The sequence below is a fragment of the Pteropus vampyrus genome, unplaced genomic scaffold (assembly GCF_000151845.1).
Source record: "Pteropus vampyrus isolate Shadow unplaced genomic scaffold, Pvam_2.0 Scaffold128, whole genome shotgun sequence".
Classification (NCBI taxonomy): Eukaryota; Metazoa; Chordata; class Mammalia; order Chiroptera; family Pteropodidae; genus Pteropus; species Pteropus vampyrus.
Window position 1 is genome coordinate 4076395 of NW_011888909.1, and position 12491 is coordinate 4088885.

The following is a 12491-nucleotide window of genomic DNA, read 5'->3' on the forward strand; positions in this document are numbered from 1 at the left end:
GTATACAGTCACATTAGAGGAATTAAACCAATCATTGACATCAATGGATAGATCATCAGTCAGAATCGGAACATGGAAACAGTGACCTTTATGATACATTGAACCAGATGGAATTAATTGATATTTTTAGGATATTTTACCCCAAAGCAACAGAATATACATTCTTTTCAGGAGTACATGGAACATTTTCCAGCATAGCACATGTTAGGCCACAAAATAAGTTGCAATAAATTTAAGAAGATTGAAATCATATCAAGCATCTTATCTGATTACAATGGTATAAAACTAGAAGTCAATTACAAAAAAAATTTGAAAAACACACAAACACATAGAGGCCAATAACATGCTACTAAACAATGAATGAGTTAACAACGAGATCAAGAAAAAAATCAAAAGATATATTGAGACAAATGAAAATGAAAACACAATAACCCAAAACCTATGGAATATGGCCAAAGAAGTGTTAAGAGAGAAACTCATAGCAATACAGGCTTAAGAAATAAGAAAAATTGTAAATAAATGATCTAACCTTACACCTAAATGAATGAGAAAAAGAAAAACAAACAAAACCAACTAATGTGATACACCGCATACACAAAATGAAAGATAAAAATCATATGATCATATCAATAAATGTAGAAAAAGCATTTGACAAAATTCAGCACCCATTTATGATTAAAAAAAAACTCTCAACCAAGTAAAGATAGAGAGAACATACCTCAACATAATAAATGCCATATGTGACAAACCCACAGCTAATATCATATCCAATGGTGAAAGGCTAAAATTGTTTTCCTTAAGATTAGGAACAAGACAAAGATTTTTATTTGCATCACTTTTATTCAACGCAGTATTGGAAGTGAAAATGAAAGGTATACAAACTGAAAAAGAAGAAGTAAAGTATTCATTATTTCCAGATGACATAATACATAGAGAGAACCCTAAGGATTCCACCAAAAAGCTAGTAGAACTGATAAATGAATTCAGTAAATTAGCAGGATACAGAAATATTCAGAAGTTGGTTGCATATTTATACACCAATAATGAGCTATCATAAAGAGAAATTGAGAAAACAATCTCACTTACAATTTCATCAAAAAGAATAAAACCTAGGAATAAATTTAACTAAAGAGGTAAAAAGACCTGGACTTAGAAAATTATCAAAATACCGATGGCATTCTTCACAGAACTAGAACAAATAATCCTAAAATTTATACGGAACCACAAAAGATGCCATATGGCCAAAGAAATCTTGAGAAAAAAGAACAAAATTGGAGGTATCATGCTACATGATATCAAACTATATTACAAGGCAATAGCAATTAAAACAGCATGGTATTAGCATAAAAATAGAGACCCCAGGTGTAATCCCTCCTTTATATGGTCAATAATCTATGACAAAGGAGTCAAGAATATATAATCGGGTAAAGACAGTCTGTTTAGTAAATGGTTTTGGGAAAACTGGACAGATGTATACACAAAAAAGGAAACTGGACCATTTTCTTACACTGTATACAAGAATAAACTTAAAAACAATTAAAGATTTAAATATAAGTCCTGAAACCATAAAACTTCTAGAAGAAAACATAGGCAGCAAACTCTTTGACATTATTCTTAGTAATATTTTTTTGGATATTTCTCCTCAGGCAAAGGAAACAATAGAAAAAATAAACCAATTGGACTACATCAAACCAAAAAAGCTTTTACACAGCAAAGGAAATCATCAACCAAATGAAAAGACAAGCTACTAAATGGGAAAAGATATTCACCAATGATGTATAAGGGGTTAATATACAAAATGTATAAACAACTCATACAACTTAACATCCAAAAAACAATCAATTAAAAATGAGCAGGGGGCCTGAATAGATATTTCTCCAAAGAGGATATAGAAATGGCCAATAGACCTATGAAAAGATGCTCAGTGTCACTAATCATCAGAAAAATGCAAATTGAAACCACAATGAGATGTCATCTCACACCTATTATAATGGCTATCATCAATAAATCAACAAACAACAAGTGTTTGTTGATGAGGGTGTGGAGAAAAGGAAACCCTTGTGAACAGTTGATTGGTGCAGCTATTATAGAAAGCAGTATGGAGGTTCCTCAAAAAATTAAAAATAGAACTACCACATGACCCAGCAAACTCACTTCTGGGTATTTATCTGAAGAAACCCAAAACACTAATTCAAAAAGACATACTCACTTCTATGTTTATTGCAGCTTTATTTACAATAGCCAAGTTATGAAAACAATCTAAGTGTCCATTGATAGATGATTGGATAAGGAAATCATACACACACACACAATGGAATATTACTGGGCCATAAAAAAATGACATCCTGCCATTTGTGGCAGCATGGATGGACCTAGTGAGTATAATCCTAAGTGAAATAAGTCAGACAGAGAAAGACAAATACCATATAATTTCACTTACATGTGGACACTAAAAAACAAAATAAATGAACAAACAAAACAGAAACAAATACACAGATACAGAGAACAAACTGATGGTTCCCAGATGGCAGGAGGTTTGGGGGCCTGGGTGAAAAAGGTGAAGGAATTAAGAAGTACAAATTGGCATTTGCAAAATGGTCACAGTGATGTAAATTATAGTATAGAGAATATAATCGATAATATTATAACTATGTCAGTTGGGTACTAGACTTATCAGAGGAACACTTTGTAAGTTATATAAATGTGTAACCAGTATATTGTACACTAATATAACATTGAATGTCAACTGTAATTTAAAAATAAATGAATTTAAAAATACAACTTCACTTTCTTGAATAATATTATACCTTATTATTTTAAAAATGTATTTTGTTATTAAAATTTTTTGAAATTATTTAGAATTAGGAGAGGAATAAATACATAGTGTCCCCCCCACCCCCCCCCCCCCCTGCCCAAAAAAGTATGAAGCAAAGCCAGACAATATAAAAGCAAGGATTGGGTGCATTGAAGAAAAAACAGAAAACAAAATATGGTAACAACAAAAAAAATGTGTGCCAAAACAACAGCAAACATAATACGTACAATGAAATTAAAAAGGAAAACAAAAACCTGGACTAAATATATGCAACATAGATAAGACTCAATTATTTTCCTGAGCATACATAAACTTCTATAAATCAATGAGAAAAAGATAACAATAGAATAATTAGCAAAGTACACCAAATGAGAAGTACATTTTTTAAAAGTACATGTTTAAATTAATTAATAAATAAATATACCAAAGAAAAATGTGAGGTTATTCTTATCCTATCAGATTGACAAGAGTTAAAAATACAAAGAAAATCTAGTGTGAGTGAAAACATAGGAAAATATTTCCTCTCAGTCAATGCTGGTGAAATGTAAATTATACCTCAATTCAAGAAGGAAACTGAAAATATGTATCGAAATTTAAATGCACATGGGCTTACTCTTAGGTGCAAAAATTCCAGTTCTAAGCATTCATCCTAAAATGATAATCAGTCAATTAAACAAAGATGTTAATAAAGATATGAAATATAGTATTGTTAATTTTCGTGAAAATTTTGGATCAAAGTAAGTGCCTATCAATAAAGAACTAAATGATTAAAGGATGGTATATCCATATAATAAATATTATAAATTGAAATGGAATGATGCCTATGACTTATTGTTCAGTGATTACAAGTTACAAAATACTTGGTCTAGTATCATACCATTTTTTAAAAAGTTATATGCACCTAAATTACATGTATATGACCCAGCAATGTATCTCTTGTGTATATAACCAATAAAAAAGACATTTATATGCTCAAAAAGAATACGCTAGAATATTTATAGCAGCAGTATTCATAATAACCCAAACTGGAAACCACCCAAATGCCCATCAACAATAAAATGGGTAAATAAATTATGATATATTTACACAATGGAGAAAGAATGTATTTCAATAATAATGAATGACAACCCCCTAAAACCATATGGATGAACCTCACAAATATAATCAAGTGAAAGAAGATAAAGTAGGATACATGCTTCATGATTATATTTTAATAAAATTTAAAATTCGACATAAGTAATCTATGTCATTAGAAGTCAAGACAGTAGCTATCCTTGGGTTTGTAGGGAGTGTACTTTGACTGGAAGTGGATACGAAGATGGCTTCTGGGATACTCGCAGGGCGCTAGTTACATGGGTGTGTTCAGCTTGTGGTAGTCTGTATGCTTATGATTTGTGCTCTTTTCTACATACACACACACATGCACATACACCCATACACACAAAAGGTATACATGCACAAAGAGATGTCAGGAAGAACAATAGCAGAAATATTAATAGTGGCTTTATCTGAAGAGGGGATTCATTTGGCTTCTTTCTGTGTATTTGTCTGTACCAATAGGTTCACATACGTAAAGACACAATTTAACACAATGAATGAAAATAAATTTACTGAACATTCAGTTCAAGAAGTTATAAGAATAAACAATCAAAATGGGAACATAGGATGAATGAAGTAATAAAAATAATAGCTAGAAAATAATCAGATAATATGGAGGTAGACTGAAAATGATTGATACATTTCCTTCCAAATCACCGTTAATGAACTTATGAATACAAACACAAAGCAGAAAATAGCAATTTAACCATAAGCCAAAGAACTAGGGGAATTTCTGCTGATTTCACCATCATAGAAAATGATTTGAAAACTACTTTTAAAACAGGCTTATTGAGGTATAATTGACATATAATAAACTGCATATAAAGTACACAATTTGATAAGTTTATAATATGTGTGAAAACATCACAACAATCAAGATGATAAATTTATCCACTGTCCTCTAAAGTTTCCTCATCTCTTTTTAATCTCTTCCTCCCACTTCCCAAATCTTCTCTCCTTATCCATAAAAATCATTATAGTTTCTATTTTCTAGAATTTTATAGAAATAGAATTATACTGTATGTACTTTTATATGGCTTCTTTACCTCAGTATAATTATTTTGATAGTTATCCATATTTTTGTAAGTAGCAATAGTTTGCTGAGTAGTATTACATTGTATAAATATATCTTAATTTATTAATCTACTAAACTATTGATGGACATTTATGTTCTTTCTAGTTTTTTTCTATTACAAATAAAGTTGCAATGAGCAGTCATGTTTGAGTCTTTGTATGAACTTATTCTTTCATTACAGTGGCTCAATCTCTAGAGGTGGAATGGCAGGTCATATGACAGATGTGTTAAGACTACATTAATGTATTAAGATGTGTTTAACTGTTTGAAAAGCTGCTGAATTGTTATGCAAAGTGGTTGTACCATTTTACATTTTCACCAGCAGTGTATGAGCATTCCAGTGGCTCTACTTTCTCACCATCACTTGCTATAGCTAGTCATTTTAATTTTAGACATTTTACTAGGTATGTAATTTCATCTCATTTTATTTTTCAGTTGCATTTCCCTGATGATGATGTTGAATATCTTCTCAGGTGCTTATTTATCATATGTATATCTTATTTAGCGATTTATCTGTTCTTATCTTTAACCCATTTTTATATTGAGTTATTTTTTATTGAATTTGGAGAGCTCTTTGTTTGTTTTGGATACAAGTCCTTTATAAGATATGTAATTTACAGGTATTTTCACTCTGAGGTTTGTCTTTTCATTTTCTTAACATTATCTTTCAAAGGGAAAGTTCTTAATTTAGATGAGTCTAGTTTATTAAATTAATAAAATTTTACAGATAATATTTTTGGGGATATACTTTTAAGATACTTGTTAACCCAAAGTCACAAAGATTTTCTCTTACGGTTTTGCCTAGAAGTTTTATAATCTTATGCTTTACATTCAAGCCTATGATTCATTATGAGTTTGTTTTTTATATCATAAGATGTACAGATGGATGGATGGATGAATGGGTGTGTTACATTTTGAGATCCAGGTGTTTCAACAAGTTTTGTTGACACAGCTATTCTTTCTCCACTGAATTGTCTTTGTACTCTTGTTGAAAAATCAATTGACTAGGCTTTCACGTCTAAGTAAAAGTCTAAGTATGTCTCCCACTGAATGCCATCTAAAACCATGGGAAAATGCATGGAGCAGCTATTTAAGGACTCTAAAAATAAATACTAACAGGCTGGTTGGGGAAAAATATGAGAATTCAAAGGGCTATCAACTGGTGATGAGTTTATCATTTTTTTCTTCTGGTATTTCCAGGCCTGAATGAAATGCAATCTGAAATTCGAAAGTGAGAATTAGTACAGCAGAAAAAGCTCCAGGAGATGCCTCAAGTTTTGTCTCGAATGAGAATGTGGTTGCCTATGTCTCAGATAGAGTATAAAAATTCTCCATCAACCTTTTCTTCAAACTTTTCTCTATTCTCTTGCATCTTAGCCCCTAAACAATCTTTAGAAGCAAAAGCAATAGTGACAATGACAGCCACCAGAAGCCTAAAACTTTGAGAAAGGAGGACCATCCTGCACAATCAGATAATATATGATCCTAAAGGGTGAGAAAGACCTGCAGTGCTTCTTGTCTCTATCTGTCCTTCCTCTGCTTGTCCCTGGCATAAGTGCAGTTGCATAAAGGGTGCAGTAATTTGAGGCAACTAAAGTTTTAGCTTCCTAGCTAGAGGGCCCAAATGGAGAGTTCCAGGGAAATGAAAAGTGCTGACAAATTCCTAGATAGGGAAAAGTGTGATAAAAGTCTACTTCTAGTTGTTTATAAATTTCTGAGCTTAACTCCACATGAGCAGATCGATCTTATCTTAATGAGCATATGTATACTTTGAGAACTGAACAATGTGTTAGACAATAGCCCAGGTGCCAAACTAGCCACTGATGTCACACACACAGAACAAATCTGAATAGCAATGCAAAGCCTTTGAAGACTTAACTGAAATTAATTGGAACTGCAACCAACATAACACTGGTTGGAACTTGAGGCCTGAACCCAACCAGGCTGACCGCCTAACACACACACACACACACACAAAATAATATTGTCTATCATGTGTAAACAACCCTGAGTCACATAACTAAATATTCTAAATGTCTTGGATACAATCCTAAATTCTCAAAATACAAAGAACCAGAAAAATCTAAATTTGCTTGGAAAGAGATAACCAACACATGTCAATTTCATGAGAATGTGGACATTGAAATTAGCTGACAAATACTATAAAGCAGTTATCATAAAATGCTCCAAGAAGTAAGGGTGACCACTATTAAAAAGAATGAAAATTTAAGAGGTCTCAACAAAGAAATATAAGATAAAAATGAAAATTTTAAAACCTAAAAATACAGTAAGCAAAATGAAAACATTTGATGAGCTCCACATGAGATAATAAAGGAAAGAGCCAGAGAACTTGAAGAAAGATCCATAAAAGTCATGCAATCTGAACAACACAGAGAAAAAAAAGTCTTGAAAAAGTGACAGAGCCTAAGGGACCTGTAGAAAATTATCAAAAGGTATAATAATTCATATTATCAGAGTCCCAAAGGAGAAGAAAAATAATGTGGTACAAAAAAAAAAAAAAGTATTTAAAGACGTGATGGCTAAAACTGTCTTAAATTTGGCAAAAGATATAAACCTACAGATACAAGGAGATCAGAGAACTATAAAAGATACATTCAAAGAAGTTCATGCCAAGACACTTCATAAACAGATGAGAACTAAGACAAAGAAAAAAATCTTGAAATCAGAGGAAAATGGTGTATTTTTTATTGGAGAATGATGATTCATATAACTGTGGATTTCTCATGAGAAATCCGAAAGGCCAGAAGGAAATATAGCAATACTATTAAAGTAATGAAAGAATAGAACTGTTAACCAAGAATTCTATATACAGCAAAAATATAATTCAGAAATGAAGGTGAAATAATGACATTCGCAAATACAAGAAAACAAAGAGAATTTCTTGCCAGCAGAATTGCTCTTAAAAAATTGTTAAAAGAAAGTCTTTAGACAGAAGGTAAATGATACAAAAAGGAAACTAGGAACATTGGGAATGAAGGACTGACTATTCCTCTGTTGAAATAGGCTTAATAGATTAAAGTAAAAATTATAATATTATTTTTTGGAGTTTCCAATGTATGTAGGAGTAAAATATAAGATAATGACAACATAAAAGGAGGGAATAAAGGGACCTGTGGTAGTAAGATTTCTACATAAGATAGGTAGTGACGTCAGTGAGAATGAGAGAATAGGGAACTCTAAAATTCTGAGCCTCCCTAAAAGTAATTTTAAAAATGGCAAAATAAAAAGTCAGAATTAACTTTTTTTGGAAGTCTAGAAACTAGCCAAAGCTTGCAAAAACCCAGGAACCAATGGCTGAATTTTGGTAAAAACAATAAGCTTGGTGGCATGTCCACTTAAGCTAGTTCCTGCTCCTCAGATCACTAGTAGCCTTAAAAATGACAGTGCACATTGCCAGTATTCGTACCACAGAAGCAAAATGAACCACATTCATGAAGAATTGTAATTATTCTGTTTTGATCTAGAGGCTCAAAAGCCTTGACTTTATCTCACCTAACATGGAATTCACCCAGTGTGAAAGCCACTACACAATGTCATTAGCTGAAAACATTTACAGGCAAATGATTTAGTCACTGCTGCCTGAGACGATGGATAACAATTGGGGTAAACAATAGACTAACCAGAAGTTTAAGTGAAAAGCCTGAGATGAAACACTTTGGGAGAAAAGAATTTTGAAAAGCTCTAATATATTCCTGGGGATTTAGGAAGCAATATGCATTCCCATGGCTGTAAGTATGCTCAGGAAAGACCTGAGAAGGCCTTAGGTACTCATCTCTGGCTGACCTTTAAGCTCTATACAAGTACAAAGTGAAAACTATGCCAGAGTCATCAACTTCCTAACTGATTGGTGAAGGCATGCCCCAACATACACACGTAGTCCATCTGCAAAGATTGGGAGATATTTTGGTTTCAAGAATTTAAGGAAATCTCTGTTCAATAGCTGACTACTAAATTAACAGAACAGAGATTTCAATGGCAACACATGACCAAAAATGCAGATTTTTAATATTAGTTCAGAGAAGCCAATAAACAAACAAACAACTAAAACAAACAGCAACAACAAATACTGGGGAGAGGAAGATGATCTCATTTCCAGAATTATCTCATTATAGTAGTCAAAATGTCTAGCATGCAACAAAAAATTACAGGGCATACAAAGAAACAAGAAAGTATGGTTCATTTCTCCACAGAGAAAAAAGACAATCAATAGGAATTTTCCTTGAGGAAGTCCAGATGTTGAACATACTAGACATAGACTTTATAACGGCTATTTTGAAAATGTTCGAAGAGCTAACAGAAGCTATGTCTAAAGAGCTAAAGTACAATAATATCCAAATTTGAAATCTATATCAAAATTCCAACTGTCTTTTTTGCAAAAATGGACACACTAATTCTAAAATTCATATGGAATTTCAAGGGACCCTGAAGAGCCAATCTTGTTATTTGAAATCTTACTACACAGCTACAGTTATCAAAATAGTGTGGTACTGACATAAGAATTTTAAAAAATTATAACAATGGAATAGAATTGAGAGCCCAGAAATAAACCCTTACATTAACAGTTAATTGATTTTTAACCACAGAAAGAACAGTCTTTTCGACAAAAGGTCCTGAACAAGTGGTTATTCATAAAGCCAAAGGACAAATTTGAACCCCTACCTCATATCATATATAAAAATTAACTCAAAATGGATCAAAGACCTAAATGTAAAAACTAAAACTCTAAAACTCTTAAGAAGAAACAGGTGTAAATTTTTATTATCTTGGGTTACATAAGAGCTTCTTAAATAGGACACAGAGAGCACAAACAACCAAAGAAAAAAATTAATTGAACTTTATCAAAATTAGAAACTTTTTTGAATCAAAAGACCCTATCAAGATAGTGAAAAGACAACTCACAGAATGAGAGAAAATATTTGCACATTATATATCTGATAATGGTCTAATATCTAGAATATAAAGAACCCTTTCAACTCAATAACAAGAAAAAAACAAATAATCCATTTGAAAGGACAAAAGATTTAAATATTCTCCAAAAATATATACAAATGGTCAATAAGCATATGAAAAGATGCTCAATATTATTAGTTTCTAGAGAAATGCAAATCAAAACCACAATAAAATCAAAACCCACTAGGATGACAATAATAATAATATTAACGAGTGTTGGGAAGAATGTGGAGACATTATAAATTTTATGTATTACTGGTGAGAATGTAAAGTCATGTAGTCATTTTGGAAAATAGCTTGGTGGTACCTCAAAAAATTAAACATACAATTACTATTGAACCTAGAATTCTACTCCTAAAATATACAAAAAGAATTAAAAACATATGTTCACACAAAATAATTGTACATTACTGTTTCTAGCAGCATTATTCATAACAGCTAAAAATTGGAAAATTTTCAAAATGTCCATCAAGTGATAAATAAACAAAATATAGTATATCCATATAATGAAATATTATTCTGCCAAATAAAGGAATGAAGTACTAATGTATGCTACAACATAGCTGAATCTGAAAACATTATGTTAAGTGAAAGAAGTCAGACACAAAAGGCCACATATGATATGATTCAATTTGTAAGAAATGTCCAGAATAGGCAAATCTGGAGAGACAAAATGCAGATGAGTGGTTGCAATGGGATGGGGAGAAGAGAAAGTGAGAGATATGGGATTTCTCTTTGAGGTCCTAAAAATGTTCTGAAATTTGGTAGTTGTGATGGTTGTACAGCATTATAAATATACTATCAACCACTCAGTAATATACTTTAAAATACATGAATTTAATGAATTTCATGCTATGTAATTTTTATGTCAATAAATTAAATTTCGTCTATGGCCATGACACCTTGAACAAGGCCGATCCTATCTGATCTTGGAAGCTAAGCAGGGTCGGGCCTGGTTAGTACTTGGATGGGAGACCACCTAGGAAGACCAGGTGCTATAGGCATAAAAAATAAAAAAATAATAATAAGGGATTGTAAGCTGACAATGTCCTTGCAATCTGTGAGGTCAACCAAGGGTTGCCTTGCCTAAAAAATAAAAAAATAAAATAAAATAAATTTTAATAAACAAATTTTTAAAATATGGATTTTAGTTAAATTGTAAAAAGTATGCATATTGTAGTTCCTAGAGCAAACGTAGAAATATTAGCAAAGAAATATAGTCAATAACAATAATAAATTAAAATGTAATGCTAAATAGATGTTTAAATAACCCACAAGAAGAAAGGAAGAATAGAGGAATGAAAAATAGGATATAAACAAATCAGAAACAATAGGTTTCAGACATAAATCCAAGTATGTTAATAATTATATTAAAGGTAAATGGTTTAAGCACAATTAAAAAACAGAGATCGTCAGATATATCACTTCAAATATAATGATATAGGTGGGTTAAAAGTAAAAGAATGGAAAAAGTTACACAAAGTAAATACTAATCAAGAGGAAGATAGAGTTGCTATATTTATATCAGATAAAGTAGTCTTCTGAGCAAAAATCTTACCAAGCAAAAGAGGTACACTGTATATTGATGAATGGATGAATTCACTAAGAAGGATAGTTATCTTAATTGTGTGTGCACACAACAAAAGAGCTTCAAAATATGCAAAGCAAGAACTGACAGAAGTGAAAAAGAGAAGTAGACAAATCTCCAATTATTATTAGACTTCGACACTCCTCTCTCAGTAATTGAAAGGACAAGTAAGCAGAAAATCAGCAAAAATGTACAACTGAATAATACCATTAACCAACAGGATCTAATTTATACTTACAGAGCTCTAAACCCAAGAACAGAATATATATACTTTGTTCCAGTCCATATGGAACAGTTACAAAGTTATACTATACTCTGGGTAATAAAACAAACCTTAATAAAATTAAAGTAATTGAAATCATGCAGGGAGTAATCTAAGACTGTAATGGAATTAATCTCAAAATCAATAGAAATATGGCAGAGTGAGAGACGTCCCCAGATCTCTCCCCTTCAAACAACAATAAGCTGAACATTTAAAACTCAACAAAAAATTCCTAAACAACACACCAGCACATCTGAGCGTGTAATCTGCGCATAAGAGCTACAGGTCAGAACTCCGGGAGTTGGGCGGTAGACTAAGAGAAATAAAGAAGTTGCCTCTAGTAGCTGGAGCTCCCTGAAGGAGGATGGGGAGGGAAGAAGGTGCGGCAGTTTCCCTGAACAACACTGCCTGGGAGAGCTGTCATGGCAGGTGACAGTGCCTAGGGATTAGGGCAGAAAGCAGAGAAGTGGGGACAGCGGAGAAGCAGGGAAACAACAGTTGATTATTACCAGCCATGGCTGCAAAACAACAGGCTGAGACGCTGCTCCCATCCCCCAACACAGAGGGCCCCTCCCCCCATATCCTCCAAGACCCAAGCACTATGGAGCCCAGAGTAATCTGAGCAAATGCTACAGAAACACTCACGGGGACTGAGACTGAGGGTAGAGAGTGTGAATATAAC

At 32.4% G+C, this 12491-nt stretch overlaps 1 protein-coding gene and 1 pseudogene across 4 annotated transcripts in view; one reads left to right on the forward strand and one right to left on the reverse strand.

Moving 5' to 3' along the window:
- The window catches only part of CALN1 (calneuron 1), a 537511-nt gene that overhangs the window by 464339 nt on the left and 60681 nt on the right, over window positions 1-12491 (reverse strand). The window lies entirely within an intron of this gene.
- LOC111744153 lies at window positions 10845-10963 on the forward strand (annotated as a pseudogene).